General features: G+C 40.4%; 3 long non-coding RNA genes across 25 annotated transcripts in view; 2 read left to right on the top strand and 1 right to left on the bottom strand.

Annotated features, from left to right (window-relative positions):
- The window catches only part of LOC108892906 (uncharacterized), a 45671-nt gene extending 35523 nt beyond the window's left edge, over window positions 1-10148 (top strand). For both annotated transcript variants that reach the window (XR_007809013.1, XR_001962567.2), the window contains exon 4: window positions 10093-10148. This is a non-coding gene — a long non-coding RNA (uncharacterized LOC108892906). The remainder of the gene's footprint in view (window positions 1-10092) is intronic.
- A 1-nt stretch (window position 10149) lies between these two features.
- On the top strand, window positions 10150-15858 carry LOC108892907 (uncharacterized). The gene is made up of 5 exons (XR_001962569.2): window positions 10150-10239; window positions 11705-11778; window positions 13094-13170; window positions 14010-14724; window positions 15318-15858. It is a non-coding gene; the product is annotated as an uncharacterized LOC108892907 (long non-coding RNA).
- The window catches only part of LOC108892905 (uncharacterized), a 64760-nt gene continuing 61955 nt past the window's right edge, over window positions 13059-15863 (bottom strand). For 21 of the 22 annotated variants that reach the window (XR_007809008.1, XR_007809004.1, XR_007808995.1 and 18 more), the window contains 2 exons: window positions 15201-15344; window positions 13701-14743 (listed from right to left, as the gene is read on the bottom strand). This is a non-coding gene — a long non-coding RNA (uncharacterized LOC108892905). Of the gene's footprint in view, window positions 13190-13700; window positions 14744-15200; window positions 15345-15863 lie in introns of those variants that run through there. The other variant, XR_007808997.1, reaches the window with a different exon arrangement.

Raw genomic sequence — 15863 nt, 5'->3', positions numbered from 1 at the left:
TCACAGTAAATAAAACTTTAATAACGTAGCGAAATTAGCTTTTTCACAGCAACAAAAACATGAAGTTTGTCTCAACAAAGAAAATTAGGTTAGAATTCAAAATAAAGTGAATATGGCAGCTATTTAAAATACCAATAATTAATGAATTATTATTATTGTCTCGATCACAATTAAAATGATCAATATGGGTAAACTGTATTTGAATTTTTAAATAGGCTGCTGCCTGTATTCACAATTTTAGGGCTGATTTAACAGCTTCATGACTTGAAATACTGTGGTAGCCTATTAAGCTCATTAGCACAGGCTATATAAACCATATTAATGATTTTCATGAATTAATTATTTGGGGAATATTATTCTTTTATACATTATGACTCACATAGCTAATTAAAAAAAAACTATATTCTTCAATTTGTCCTTGGTTTTTGGTCAAACTAACAGCTACACAGCCTTTCTATTCAGAGCCACAGGTGCCTTTCTGTTGTGCCCGTTGCTAGGAAACAGGTGACTGACGCCCGGAGCACGTGCCATTCAAAGCGCCTCTTTTGTTTGTTTCCCCATGCAGCGCTGTGTGGGGAGCACGAGAGAAAGAGAGGGAGATTTAACCCTCCCCATACAGTAACAATACAATAAATATTAGAAATATGACATTTTTAATGAGCAGATTTGAATAAACTGCTGAAGTATGATGCTGCTGCTGCAGGCCTGCTGCACGAGGCCCTGTGTTGCTTACATGCTTCTGTTCTTATAATGAGGCTCAAGGACAATTCTGCAAAGCAATTTTCCTGAGAGATATAATTTTACTGGAGTCTGTCATATATGTAAAGGAGAGACTGCTGCTTTTAAACAAACAATAACTGGTCAAATGTCATATTTAGTTTATTTTGTTTGACTGTGTTTTCAAATTAATTCTTCTATGATTAATGATAATAAAACACATAAATCATATTTACTAGGATTGCAACTGTTATTGTCATCATTGATTAAACTGATTATTTTATTGCTTCATTGTTTTGTTTTGTTTTTTCAGACTGTAGTTTAACACTAAAAAATGGCCTTCACAATGTCTGAGAGCAAAACATGTAAATCACTTTTGTCCAACCATCAGTCCAAATTGTTAAGATATTTAGTATATTATTATGCAAAACAGGAAATCTGATCATCTGAGTTTCTGAAACCAGTGAATCAAAGGATTAATTCAGCATCAAATTAGGATTTGAACGTCGTTGGATATTATATATATATATATATATAGAATATTTCATATTTAATGTTGCAGTGTTGGGTATTCCAGTTTCCTCCTGCTTCACTGGCTTCCCGTCATGTGGAGGATCTATTCAGCCCTCTGGGATTATGCTCCTAAAGTGGCATCTGTCAGGTGCTACCCGCCTCTCAGCGAGCTGTTAAACTATACTGGCACTGGCATGGCTGGATTTTCCTCTCGCTCCCTTGTACCAGTTGTCTATGGTGCTGTTAAGTGGCTTGTATGATCTGTTTTGTGCACACTGTGACAATCTCCCCCCTCTCTCGTTGTCTCTCTCTGGCTGTTTGCATCAGAAACACGTGGACGCACAAAGACGAGCTCATTGTATGTTTCAAACAGGAAATACAGCAGCAGGGAAACCAAGCAGAGTCGTTCTTTGAGGAGGAAATCAAATCAGAGAGTTGACAGAAATATTTCACATTGACCAAATAATAATGTCTTGTCAGTGACCACACTTTGCTTTGTTCTGTAATGTAGTGTCTGTTCATCTATTGATTTCAATGCAAACAAACAGTAGAAGGACTTTGTCATTTCCTGAGGCTAATACAGAGAAACAGGTTTATTTTTTTTCTGGATGGTTTCATCTACAGTACTGCCGAGATCATGTTGACCTTTTAGAGTTGATGCCTGTGTTGGCTTGGTGTGGTAAGCGAACAGAAAGAGGAGACCCCACAGTGCTGTCAGATCACAGCTCTGTGTCTTATTGTTTGTTGGTTCGTGCATGATGCTATTTTCCACGCTGGCTTACTGCAGGTGAATTACACACTTGAGGTAATGAGGGGTCCTCTAATGGCTCCAAATAAGCAGAATCTAGTGTACCTGTTTCACCCAGCGGGCGGTTTACTAGAAACATAGTCATTCAAACCATTGTAGTTTTTTTTGGAACAGTCTTGACCAATCATGCAGTGTTTCAGGATGACGACTGCACAGTTAAAGCTTGTTTATATGTCAAGAGAGAAGTGCAATTATAAAACGATAGAGATAATAATTCAGATGAATAATATTCAGTAAAACACATGCAACATTCTCTGATTTTCATAGCATAAAATAACTTTTCCCTGCAGTTTGTGCTGGACTGAACTTAGTCTCTTCTGTGCACTATGACGCTGGAACACTAACTGATTGGTCTGATATTTGCATGTTGTCATAGTGACCCAAACAACATTGTCCCATTGTCTGTGATGGGACCTGTTCACATTTTAGTGTCGAGCCCTGTGAAGTCAGAGAGTGTTTAGCGGAGATCAAACTGAAGGCTGAGGTTGAACATGTTTGTGGTGCAACCCATAAATAAATACTCAGCACTCATAGGTCAGAGTGTCAGTGTGTTATCGGGCGTTGCGGCTGGTGTGATCGCATCTCTAGAGTGTTTTTAATGTGTTCTCATTAGGTCAGCGTGATTAAAAGAAAGACAGGGAAGTGTCAGAAACGCTCCTTTAGCAATCAGTATTGTGTTGTGTTTGGCTGGCAGCAGCTGGGTAATAAGAGACTAAGTAAACTTGTGTTGTAATTTACTGTGTGAACAGTATGTTTACATGATGTTGAAAGTGCAGTGGTGTAGTAGTGAGGGGAATAATGGAACAAACACAGAGAGAGTGACAAGAAGCCTGGAACTTAACTTTCTTTTTATCTGCGATTCATCTGCATCTTTAGATTTCATATTGTGCAGGCTTTTAAGTGCATAAGGTGTATTAGAGGGGGAATCATCTCTCTAGCCCTCAGACTGACATTAGCAGTACTCTTTCCCTGGTGGTCACTTGTTGAACAAGCTGAGCTGCAGGACAAGATGTGAGCTCATGTTCTTGAGTTAGATAAGAGGGAGTCTTATGTAGGAGAGCTAATGTGTCATTGTTGTTTAAGGTCTCTGGTTGTCAGTCAGTGTGACTGATTTGATTGGCTGTCAGAGAAGAACACAGGGCATGTGATGTACAGACAAAAGAATGTATACAGTAGCAGGAAAAATGTACAATTTAATTTCAGTTGCTGACAGAATCATAAAGTCACTTGAAGACAGTGGGAGAAATAAAGTTGTTTGTTCAGTTTCTGTTTAGAGGAATGTGCTGTGCATTTTCAAAAAGCTAGTTATGCATCCAAGGTGGGAACGACAGCACTGATTATTTGTAAACTGAGTCCTCTGGTTGAAAACTGGTTGTTGTTTGCTGTTGTTTTGTGGAGTTTGTCCATTCAGCGTCTGTGTGAGAAAGTGCAGGGTGACACATCAGTTGCAGCTCTGTTTGAGATTCTGTCTCCACTCTAGATGAATAAAAGTCTGCAGGGCCCATTGTGACCAAGAATTCCCAAGATGCCATGCTGCTGGGAGTACTATTTTCTCTCCACAGAGTTTCCTAACATAAGCGCTTGAAGTAGAGATTCCCATATCTGCAACAAACAAAAGAATATTTTCGATAAAGCAGACTGTAACAGTTGATAGAGATGGGATAGGAAGCAACACAAACAACAAATGTAATGTGTCTTATTAAACCATATAATATCAGATGATATAACATAATACCTTCTAATTATACCTGATACCTAAAATAATATCAAGTCAAAAGTTATACAGTGGTTGTGTACAACAACATATATTTTTTCTCCTGCGTAGCCAACATTTTTGTAGATTTCCACCTGACAGCAGTGTTGAGCGAGCCTGGCCTGTCTGGAAATACCCAGAGAGAACTGTAACTGTAACAAGCATTGTTTGGGACAGGACAGTCAGTGGGACGGTGCTGGAAACAGGTGTGCTGGATGTTCAAATGCTAAGGGCTTATTTATCCTGCTTATAACAGACTGAGGACATGCAGAAAATGTCCTTTTACATTATTTTTTTAAAAATATGATTATATATATTATTATTATTTCAAATATGTCCACAGTGTAAGACAGCAAAGAAACATAATCACAACAAAGCTGTATAACTTTTTTATCAGATTCTACTGCCCAGTTTGGCTTCCTGTCAGACCTCTCCTCTGACCAGGGCTCAGGAACAGAGTCGCAGACAGTCCTGGATGAAACTATACCCAAACTGTACCAAATCGTCTCACTTGGATTTGGACGGACTTGTTGGTCTGGCCCCTGCCCCTGCAACAAGGGCACCCTCCTCTGTTATTGTTTGGGCAGCGCCATGTTGAGTCTCTCGCAGTGTGTGGTGAAAAAAATTGCACACACGTTCTGTAGTCAGGGAGAGAAATTGAGAAGAAATTGTCAGTTTCTGTTTTCCTATAATTTCTACAATATCAAAACTTCAGTTTGTTTTATTCAGGACTTGCTACTTTTTATATGTTTTAAAATTAATATTTAGAATATTCACAGCTTTAGTTCAAGTAATGAAATACTAAAACCATCATGTCTGTACATGGATGATCACTCTTGATCTTTGTGGACAGTATACTGTGAAGAGGCTCATGGTCTTCACTCAACCAACTATGAGATGAGGCTGAAAGCTCCCAAATTATTAGTAAGTGAACCTTTGAGCTTAGATTCTCTTCACCATTGATCATTTCAAAGACCACTTTTCAGCTAAAGCCTAGATGGGAGGGGCATTTGAGGAGCACGATGATGAAATAGACATGTTACATTATTAGAAGCTCTACTTTCTTTGAAAAGCCAAAAAAGAGACAAAAAGAGAACTGAACAGAGAAAACCAAAAAGTGCTGGGAGATAAAACACACAGGCAGTACGGACGTTCTTCACATCTTCACCCTGCTATTAGGCCTGAAATCTCTAAGCCAACAGGCCGTGAACACACACACACACACACACACACACACACACACACACACACACACACACACACACACACACACACACACACACACAGGCCTGATAAAATCAAAGGCATTTCTCCTGTGCAGCAGCCGACCCAGTGGGTTTGTTTAAGGCTCTCTGTCACAGCAAGCTGTCAGCTTGACTGGAGCTCAGCAGCACTGACACAGCGGACTGCACACAAACACACACTCACACGCATACAGTACACATATAAATTAATGTTATGACGAAACATGCCATGTTACATTTTCTGTCTTTACAGCCTTCTCAATATGATTGCAGTATTATAGTATATAAGTATTTTTTTGGAAAGTGGAAGTTTTTCTCTCTGTACAAGTTCTCATGTTAAAGCAGCAGTACTCTATGTGTTTTATCTGATCATGTGGGGCAGTTTTATATAAAAAGAGCTTTTCATTGTTATGTCTCTGGCTGTACATTAAAACGGTTTAAACATGGAAACTCAAGGGATTTATATTTAGTTTTACAGTACAAGAAAAACTGCTAAATATCTGAAATAAATGTGTAAGTGCAGATGTAACATTAGTAAACAGGAGAGGATAGTAAAAGTGACGTGACTCATGGGCCCCTATTGACCTGAGATTTGTTAGTAAAGCTGTCTCATGTCATGGGAGCATCTTAGAAAATGGCTGGATGTCTACTCATTGTTGAAGTTTTCAGGGCATCACAGATCCCAAACTCAGTCCTGGCGTTTCATTTTTGCAAAGACTTGGCCCACTGACACTCCCCGAGTCCTGTAATAGGAACAAAATCTGAATTCCTAAATTAAGCGTAATTTAACAATGATTACTGAGAGCCAACGCAAGCACTCTAAATTCCCCTTGCTCCACCAGCAAGCTTTGACTTCAAGGTTCTGAAATTCACTTTCTTTAATAACTTCCATGAATAAATTAAGCAGTTGCAGCCATCCAGTTCCAACCAGTTCCAGCCATCTACATGGAGACTAATGTCATCTTTCTTCCATCCATTTTCCCTTATTTTCAAGTGTCAGAGTAAAGTGGCCTGGTGTACAGAACACTGTTAAGCATTTGCACTCATCATTTAATCATCACACCTCGTTCTTTGATTGATGCCTAATGAATGACCGGGGTCTCGGTTTACAAGACGATCGCTAACAGAGCCTTGCTAATGGGTTTTGCCTGTCTGCCACACAGAACAGGCTTCAGACAGAGAAGTCTGCGTTTACACTGGAGCTTCAAGACCGTTTATTCTATCAATTCTCATACAGATACAACATATTTACAGCTTTCTGAATAGACAAAACCAACCAAGAAACACACACTCTGAGCTCTCCTGTCCTTATATGGACAGCTCTGACACGTGTACATCTGTTCCTTATATGTGAAGAATGAAAAATTCAGCACTGAGCTCACAGTATAAACTCGGCCTCCAGTCATTTTCAACAGCATCTCTCTCCAAGTACTTTAACAATTAGTGGCCACATCACTCATCGCTAATAGGCCCCGGCGGTAATGGTCTGACACCAGAGGCTTTATGTCTCAAAAACAGTGCAGAGATGTTATAGAGTGCTGCATATCACACTTTGTATTTTAGCCATGTTTAATTCTCTGTATGGTCAAAGGGGAGGGGAGCTTTCTCTAAGGAAACACTTGGTGTGATGGAGGTTGTCAGTCCATCGCAGACCTGTGTACTGAATATGTACAGGGAATGTAGAGTCTGTGGTCTGTGTATGTGCTGGAGGACCAGAGGGACACAGGGACCTGTTTTAATGGCTAACGATTTGGTTTTTGAAGAATGTTATTAAGGTTTTCATATGGCCTTTAGATACCTGCAATAATTTTTCTGACTTTACCACTTAAATAGAACTCAATTTTGACTGTTTTCTTACTTTTAGACTAGTCAACAAAATTAAATTTAAGTTTAATCAACAGGGAAATTAGTCAGTCCCTGTTTCTTTCCTCCTAAGAGAGCAGCAGAGCATTTTTCCCCCACGCTTGAATGAACATTTCTGGAGCTGATAGCTTTGCTTAAGAATCTTTTCTTATAAGTTTTCACATCGTGTAACACAGCAGTGCACTTTTATTTAAATCTTGTCCCATCCCTGCAGCTAATGTTTATTAAGTGTCACCACAATCTTTCCTTAACTGAGTGATAGTTAATCCTGATCATATATTAACTACAGTTTATTTGCTATAACCACCATGAACAGAGGTTTACAGGGATCAGACTACAGAGGTGAGACAGTGATACACTAAAGAGGATTTAGAGTCAGGAAAGCTTTTACATTTGCTGTTTCCTGTGGACAGGAAATATGTCATAAGTGGACGGACAGGAACTGAAAATTCATTAGTAGAATTAAAAAAAAAAGACTAATGCAGCTGCAGTGATGAACATCCAGCTCTGACCTTTAACACTTTCAGCTCAGCTCTTCACATCAACCCTTTGTTTGCCGTCATTCTTCCATCTGCTACATGCAGGTCAACCAGTGTTGATGCTGCAGCTACATTTTATTTGTACCCCCCTTCCCCCTTCCCTCATCACACACACACATGCCACAACACACACACACACACATTTAATTTAATTAGAGCATGTGCGGCCTCTCTCTCTGCCAGTATTGTCAAGGCGCTCGGGAGCAGCCAACACTATCACTGATTGCTTCTAGATAGGAAGAAATATGATTAGACCACGTGTTTGAGTTCGCCTGTTTGTGTGTGTGTATGTGTGTGTGTGTGTGTGTGTGTGTGGGAAGTGGGAAGAAATCTGATTGTGGTTTTGTTAATGGTGAGAGCAGAGGTAAAGCTGAAGGGTTGAGAAGGATGAGGAGATGATTGGATGGAAGGAGAGAAAGGTGGAGGAAGGAGGAGTGAGCTGATGCATCAGTCTGTTGATAGATAATGTCATTTTTGGCAAAGGAATGGTCAATTTTAAAGGAATACTTTTGGGAATTTTGGGAAATGTGCTTTGTTTTTTTCACGCTAAACACACAGCTACAGCCTGGTCAAGGTTAGCTTAGCATATGGACTACAGGTAGGGGGAAAGAGCTAGCCTGGCTCTGGCAATGTGAGGATGCAAGTGGATGTGAACAGACATGAGGAAAGCATTTGCATTAATCTTGTGGCAAAAGGGAGAAGGTGCATCATAAATCTGAATAATTAACTGTGGTAATTAACTACAGGAGGAGAACAGTGAAGTGTGTTTCCATGTTCAGATTGTGTAGTCATAGTTTAAGTCTGGTTCTTCTGAGTCCATGAAATCCCTCGTTCACTATTTTGATATTTCCCCATATAATAGAAACTCAGTAGTTTACTCCATAGTGAGCAGTGAATTCAGATTTGAATTATTGTCATTTGACAACTGTAATTTTCACATCACATCTGTAAAATTGCATTGAGGGATTGTTACCAGGAAGTTGACTACACGTCACTGACACTACTTTTTTTCTTGCTCCATTGGGGTATTTTTGTGCTCACTATATGGTGCATAATAATTTTTAGTGCAGTACGTAGTGAATAAGGAGTGATTTCAGGCACAGCACATACCTGTCAACCAGCTTTGAAGCTGCAGTTTCTGCACAGGATTACTGAGTAAATGGATAAAAGAAGCAGTTACAGCACACAGCTCCATGTCTGTTCATGTATGGGTTAAACATATGGTATTCATCATGTCAGTTAGTCTGCTTCAGAGGCGTTGGTAGGAATATTTTTTTGTGTTTAGGCTGAGCCGAGCTATTATTTCCCCCCTGCATCCAGTCTTGATGCTAAGCTAAGCTTGTAACATCCTGACTCTAGCTCTGTACTAAAAGCTAAGGCATGAGATATTAAACAAAGTGTATTTCCTGAACCAATGCAAGCAACAGGTATTGGTTAAATTATCGGAGGTGAGGCGGAGGACAGAGTAGATGGAGAGAGGGAGGAAGAAAAGAGGAAGATCCCTAATCTCTCATTATTAGTTTGATTTTCAAATGGACGAGAGGTAAACATGAAAGCTTTGATTCTCTGTGTAATAAGATTAGTGTTATTAAAGGAAGGAGGGCAGATAGAGAGGGAAGGAGGGAGGAAGAAGAGGTAAGGAACCCTGCTGAGGAGTGTTGAAAAGAAAAAAGAAAGGGGATGGAGTGACCCCGGCGAAAACAGATTAGTCGACCATGAAGAGGATTACCAGCAATGATAGTCCCTCTGAGAGGGCAGAGTCAGTCCCAGCCAACACACACACACACACACACTGAACACATCAAAGTGATCAGCATCAGTCCAACCTGTCTCCCTAATACAAACACACACATAACTGTCAGACTATACAAAGTACATATACTCCAGCACAGCACAAATTTAAGGTATGTGCTGGTATTTGCACTTTTACTCCACCACATGAATCCACCAGCTATAATTACTTCACATTAGAAACAGAGCTGTTCAGTTCAAGTTTAAACTGTTAAAAATAGGAGGATGGAAGGATGTGAAAACCTAGACAAACATGATCACAGAGTCGTCGTGAAACACTTCAGCTAATCTTAAATGATAAAGACATCATGTTGTGAAGGGTTCAACACAGAACTGAAGAAAACTACTTTGCTAAAGCAGATATTTGCAAACGTAAAGCAACTTCATGTATCAGAGATCCCACTAAATGCAACATGATTTGATGTGACACTGTGACAGAAAACACCTCGTCATCATTGCATCATTCGAGTGTAACTTCATTTTAAGCATCATTTTACTGTTTTCTAACTGTTTAATAATGTTTGCCAGACTGGAGAGGACGTGCATCTGCTTCAGTCTCTCAAACACACACACACACACACACATATGCGCGACTACAATTATGCCAGTTTTGCACAACAGCAAAGGAAACAGCTGACTGTCAACATGCTGGCCTGACACCTCTGTGTTCAGTTAGCATCAGTAGCCAAAAACCACTAATCCCACTCAACCCCCACCCCCACCATCTGATTTTAACTGACGCTTCTGAAAAGACCTGTGGGCCAGAAACTTCTGCCAGACTAAGACAGACCGACACGAGCAGTAAATAATGACAAAGCCTTTCTAACACTGACTCTAACCAATCATGTGGTATTTACATTCTAGGGCACCTCGCTTTGGAGGTTTTCCTGGCACGTTCAACCGGGAGGAGGAGGAGGAGGAGGAGGAGGAAGGAGGAGCTGGAGAGTGTCCTGCTGCCACCACGACTCAACCCCGGATCAGCAGAGGAAGATGGATGGATGGACATTTTAGGTAACAGCAGCAGTAACACCACATGAAAGCACTTCATTACAAGTAAGAGTACAGGGTATTAAAAGTACGTCTAAAATCTACAGAGGAACTAGTAACTAAACTGTATTTTCCTCTGAAATCAGGCACAATGAAATTATAAAGTACCTGCAAATGGAAATACTCAGGGTTACTGTTTTACTCCACCAGGGCCAAAATGAGTCATACTGACTGGTGGAGTATTTTGGGGGTTTAATGTGTCGTACTTGTTGGCATTTGGGTGGAACCAGAAAGTATTTCTAGTATTTAGGTTTTTACAGAGATCAGTGACAAACAATAGGTCGCTTAATATTAAATCCAAAATGCATAAAGTCAAACAGGTTGATTACAAGCTTTGCACACGCAAATCAATATCCAAATTAAATGATAAAAGAGTCTGAACCTTTCCTTCTTGCTGACATTTCTCCCCCCCCCCCCCCCCCCACTGAGGGAAAGTTTTGATACCAGGCCCCCCCTCAGAGGAGGATGGGGGTCCTCTCTCTCTCTCTCTTTTCCACTCGTCCTAAATGAGGGCTTTTTCCTGGTTTTTCGCTGCTGTTGGTGGGGGGTGACAGGCTCTGGGAAGAATGAGGACTTCCTGTGGAGGGCCTTTAAGTGTGGGGCTGAGGAGTCTCTCTCTCTCCCTCTCTTTCTTTTACAGTTCCTCTCCAGGTCTCTCGCCCATCCTAAATGGGGTCAAGCTCCCAGCCAGGACCTGCTGCTTTCAAAGATCCTAAAGAGCAGCTCTCCTCCACCTGCCCTTTCCTCCTCTCCCTCAACAACCTTTTCTTCTTTCCCTCCTTTTTCCTTTTCATTCAAATTCCTCCCATCTACCCCTTTCTTCTCCTTTATCCTGCTCACATACACCATCCATCAGGTCTCTTGTTTGCACGATTAACACTTGAGTAACATACAGGAGTGCGTAGTAAATTTGTGATCTGTAGGTCAGAAGTTTCAAGGTAAAAACCCATCTGAATTTGGTTGAAAAGTTTTTTTTTAGACATCTGAGTTAAACATTTCAGAGACTACTACTAGATGTCTAAAAACATTTATCTCTGTCCCCCCATAGGTCACAAGCTAAATCATGAGATGATTAACAAGACAAGGAAAGAGGAGGAAAAAATTGACACACAAAATTATGTTCAGTTTTTCTGACTTTTCTCAAATGCCAATGAGTTTTAGCTCTTTATCAATCTGAGAGCTCTAATTGAACAGCTCCACTGAAACCAGAATAAAAACACCAACTGTGATGTTAAAACTATTCATGTTCTCAGGTCAAATCAATCAGACAAACCTCACACATAAAAACAAGATTTACCTGAAATGCAACTGATCATAAGCCAGTGATACAAGACCACCTGTCTAACACTCGCAGACACACACCTTCATGCCTCAAAAGGCCCTCCCTGTTTTCCAAGCAGTAGCAACATACCTTGTCTCTTTTAACCAGGCGTCCATGTGTCCATGGGAGAAAGCAGAGGACAGGCAGGTTGAGGAGTTTTGTCTCCATCAGTCCAGGATGAGGTGAGTTCCGTCATTTCTACATTTTTTTTAAATCTATTCTCTAGTTAAAAATGGATGAGCAGGAGCACAGAGGAGAAAGAAGTGGATGGCAGGCACATGATCTCCAGTTAATTGCTCTTAGTGTCTGAGCCCAGCAGAGACAGAGATGGTCCCATAGCATCACATCTTTAGTTAAAAACCTGCAGAACCTGCAGTGAGTCAATCAACAACCCTACCTTATGACTTCTGCAGGAGCAACTGAACTCTGACCCTGCCTTTAGCATCCACACGTTTTTCTTCTCGTGCTCTCCTTTTTCTGCTTCCTTCCACCTGTCTGAACCTTTCCTGCCTCCTCTGGCTCTCCCTCGTCTCCACTGCTCAGGGCTGCCTACCTCTCCCTTCCCTCCATAGCGTTCCTCCGATCCCTGACTCTTTCCAACTCCACTGCCGATGGCCAGCGTGGCTCTCCACTCCCCGCCGACCCATACTGGGTTTTATTTAATTTGTCCGTATAATAGACGTGAATGAACCCCGGGGTTTAGGGCTACACAGGCAGAGAAAGCAACAGAGGAGGGAGGGGCAGGCCGCTCAGCAATGTGTGTCAAAAGAGAAACAATAAGTGCCATTATTTTTGATTGGCTTCCCCTTTTTGAAAATTACTTCCAAAGTGTGATGTCCCATTGTGGGAGCAGAATAACGATGAACAATGCAGCAGGGGGCAGGGGGGTAGTCTTATATATCCAGGCTAATATTCAAGGGGGCTTTGGCCAATGCTGGCTGGACTGCACTGGATAACCCTGCAGCGCAGCGACTGGGCCTGGGGTTAGGCTCATAATGGGAGGCATTGGGAGGCCTTTAGTTCCCATTGTGGCGGCTGTGTCAACAGAGAGGCCGCTGGGAGTTGCCTGGCATGTGGAATGGAGAAAAGGCCCTTTATCCTCCTCTTCTCTCTCTCTCTCTCTCTGTCCCTGTTTACCCAGTAAGGGGTTTTGGGGAAAAAAATGTGCTGAAACTGGATCATTAATTACTGTAATGAATATGCTTAAGCATACTCTATGTACGGTACGATGGCAGTGACTATTAGGGATGTCCAAACCAAGTTTTTTGGTGGCTGGTAGCTCTGAGATTGAGGGTTCAAATCTTAAGAGAGTCAACTACCTGTTTATAGTCAACTACAAACAGGTGTGTTAAAGCTAGTCTATGCTCTGCAAGGAGGTAATGTAATGGTGTAATGTTAAATATTTTTCAGTGTTTTCATGATTTAACTGTTGATGATGAGTAGGTAGTAGTCTATTGATCATTTTCCTTTGTGTGTTTCTCCTTGATTTCCCTCCAGGTGTCTCCACTTTATCCACGATCACAGAGTCTTCACACCATGAAGAAGTTCTTTGAGACCAGGACACAGGCCTCCAGGTAATTGACAACCTGTACACTATATCAGAATAGTGAAATAATAGAATTACTCTGCATAAAATAATATAATAATGTATGAGTAATCTGTATTAATAGAAGTAATGTAAAAGTAATTAGCAATATCAGAAGTAAGACGCAATAGTCAAAGTAATCTGTTACTAGATGTAGTTTGCAACAGTGGCCACTCAGCATAGAGCAAACATCCAGTAACTGCCGCTTAAAAATATCAACGTATATGTATTTTCTGTCTTCACTGTTGGCAGTACATTTTTTCATTGTTAAAATGTCATTTAAGGGAAAACCTTCTTAACCACAGCTAAAGTTAGCAGACACAATGTCTTTCAAGACATTTGCAGGACAGCCTATATTGTGTAGTATATAAGAATTTCTTTCATAATTCTCATAATTTAAAGTTTGTACTCTGCACTGCTTTCTCACTAGTCCAGAAATGTCATAGTATAGTCAAGCTAAAACCCTAACCTCTAGAAAAACATTCTCTTTCATACAATATTAAACAGACTGGCAAAATATTCAGTGTTCAAAAGTATTTATTTGAGGAAGAGTCAGATAATCCTTTGTTAGTCCCACAACAGGGAAATTCAGTGCAGCAGCAAAAATATGAAATGGCATAAAACATAACAATATATATAAAAGGACTATGTACATAGTAATAGATTGGATTTGAGTACTGATGAACATGAATTTACCTGAAATGCAACTGATCATAAGCCAGTGATACAAGACCACCTGTCTAACACTCGCAGACACACACCTTCATGCCTCAAAAGGCCCTCCCTGTTTTCCAAGCAGCAGCAACATACCTTGTCTCTTTTAACCAGGCGTCCATGTGTCCATGGGAGAAAGCAGAGGACAGGCAGGTTGAGGAGTTTTGTCTCCATCAGTCCAGGATGAGGTGAGTTCTGTCATTTCTACATTTTTAAAATCTATTCTCTAGCTGGAAAGCAGGAGCACAGAGGAGAAAGAAGTGGATGGCAGGCACATGATCTCCAGTTAATTGCTCTTAGTGTCTGAGCCCAGCAGAGACAGAGATGGTCCCATAGCATCACATCTTTAGTTAAAAACCTGCAGTGAGTCAATCAACAACCCTACCTTATGACTTCTGCAGGAGCAACTGAACTCTGACCCTGCCTTTAGCATCCACACGTTTTTCTTCTCGTGCTCTCCTTTTTCTGCTTCCTTCCACCTGTCTGAACCTGAACACAAAATCTAACTTAACCCACAAACACTGTGTAGAGGTATGCGTGAGAACCTGTGGAAAACAATGTTAAAATGGCTGCTTTAAGATAGTTCCTTTGTCTTAAGCCAAATGTCATAGTATAGGAAGGCATAAAAATGTTTTGTTTCAGCTGTAATGTTAAATATTTTTCAGTGTTTTCATGATTTAACTGTTGATGATGAGTAGGTAGTAGTCTATTGATCATTTTCCTTTGTGTGTTTCTCCTTGATTTCCCTCCAGGTGTCTCCACTTTGTCCACGATCACAGAGTCTTCACACCATGAAGAAGTTCTTTGAGACCAGGACACAGGCCTCCAGGTAATTGACAACCTGTACACTATATCAGAATAGTGAAATAATAGAATTACTCTGCATAAAATAATATAATAATGTATGAGTAATCTGTATTAATCGATGTAAAAGTAATTAGCAATAGTCAAAGTAATCTGTTACTAGATGTAGTTTGTTACAGTTAAATGCAAATTTAGAAGTAATATCTAATGGTAAAAGTAATTTATAATATTAGAGGTAACAGTAAAAGTAATCTGTAATAGTAATCCAAAATAGAAATATAAATGTCATGTTATGGTAAGGCATCACAAAATGCCATAGTATAGTAAGGTTAGATTAGATTAGATATTATGACATTATCCCACCAGGTTTACACGCCGTAGATTTTGGTTGTTTCTGCCAATTAATATTTAAGTTATTGCAAAGTGGAGTGAACTACAGAATTAATAGTTAGAAGTTTTGTGAATTAATGCCCCCAAACAGAGTAGTGTATGCCCTCTCACCTTGACCAGTTTCCCATCACATGCACTGGCTTTACAGTGTTGATTTCAGTAGGTGGAGTCTCAGTTAGACTGCTGTTGAGAAAAAAGTGATTCTGTCTGTCTGTTCTGTTTCTGCAGGAGCAGCAGGCGGCACCTCTTCTGCACCTGATGAAAGAAAACAACAGTATTTAGATGGACAGACCGACTTCCTGCTGTTGTCCAGTTAAATCAGCTGACAGGAAGCTTCTGATGAAGACTTCAGGCTTTGCAGTCAAAACACATGTCTCTACTTAGTTAACCATTCTTATGTAAAAAGTCTTTACATGTGAATTTCAGTGCCTCCATTGCAACATAAGATGAGGTCAATCTGCGCCTGTGAGCTGGAGACGAGAGATTCTGCCTCATCGACAACGGAGATGATGTTTCAGCGGACAAGAGCCATGTTTAATATTTCCACAGCTTCACATTGAATACTGAATGTTGCAAGTTTTTACATGTGACAGGACGAACTGATAGCAGCTAACGTTAGCTCAGGCAGTAGATTCAGTCATACTTATTTGTTTCATTAATGTAACCTTTGTTTAACCAGGAAAGTTCAGCAGCACAAATAAAACATCAAAGCTGCTGAGAGAAAATGGGAATGCAGAGTATTAGGAAGTAGCTTTCTGTGTGATGTTATGTTTT

The sequence above is a fragment of the Lates calcarifer genome, linkage group LG7_2 (genome assembly GCF_001640805.2).
Source record: "Lates calcarifer isolate ASB-BC8 linkage group LG7_2, TLL_Latcal_v3, whole genome shotgun sequence".
Lineage (NCBI taxonomy): Eukaryota > Metazoa > Chordata > Actinopteri > Centropomidae > Lates > Lates calcarifer.
Note: the sequence above shows the minus strand (reverse complement) of the source record. Positions and strands in the feature narration are given on the sequence as shown.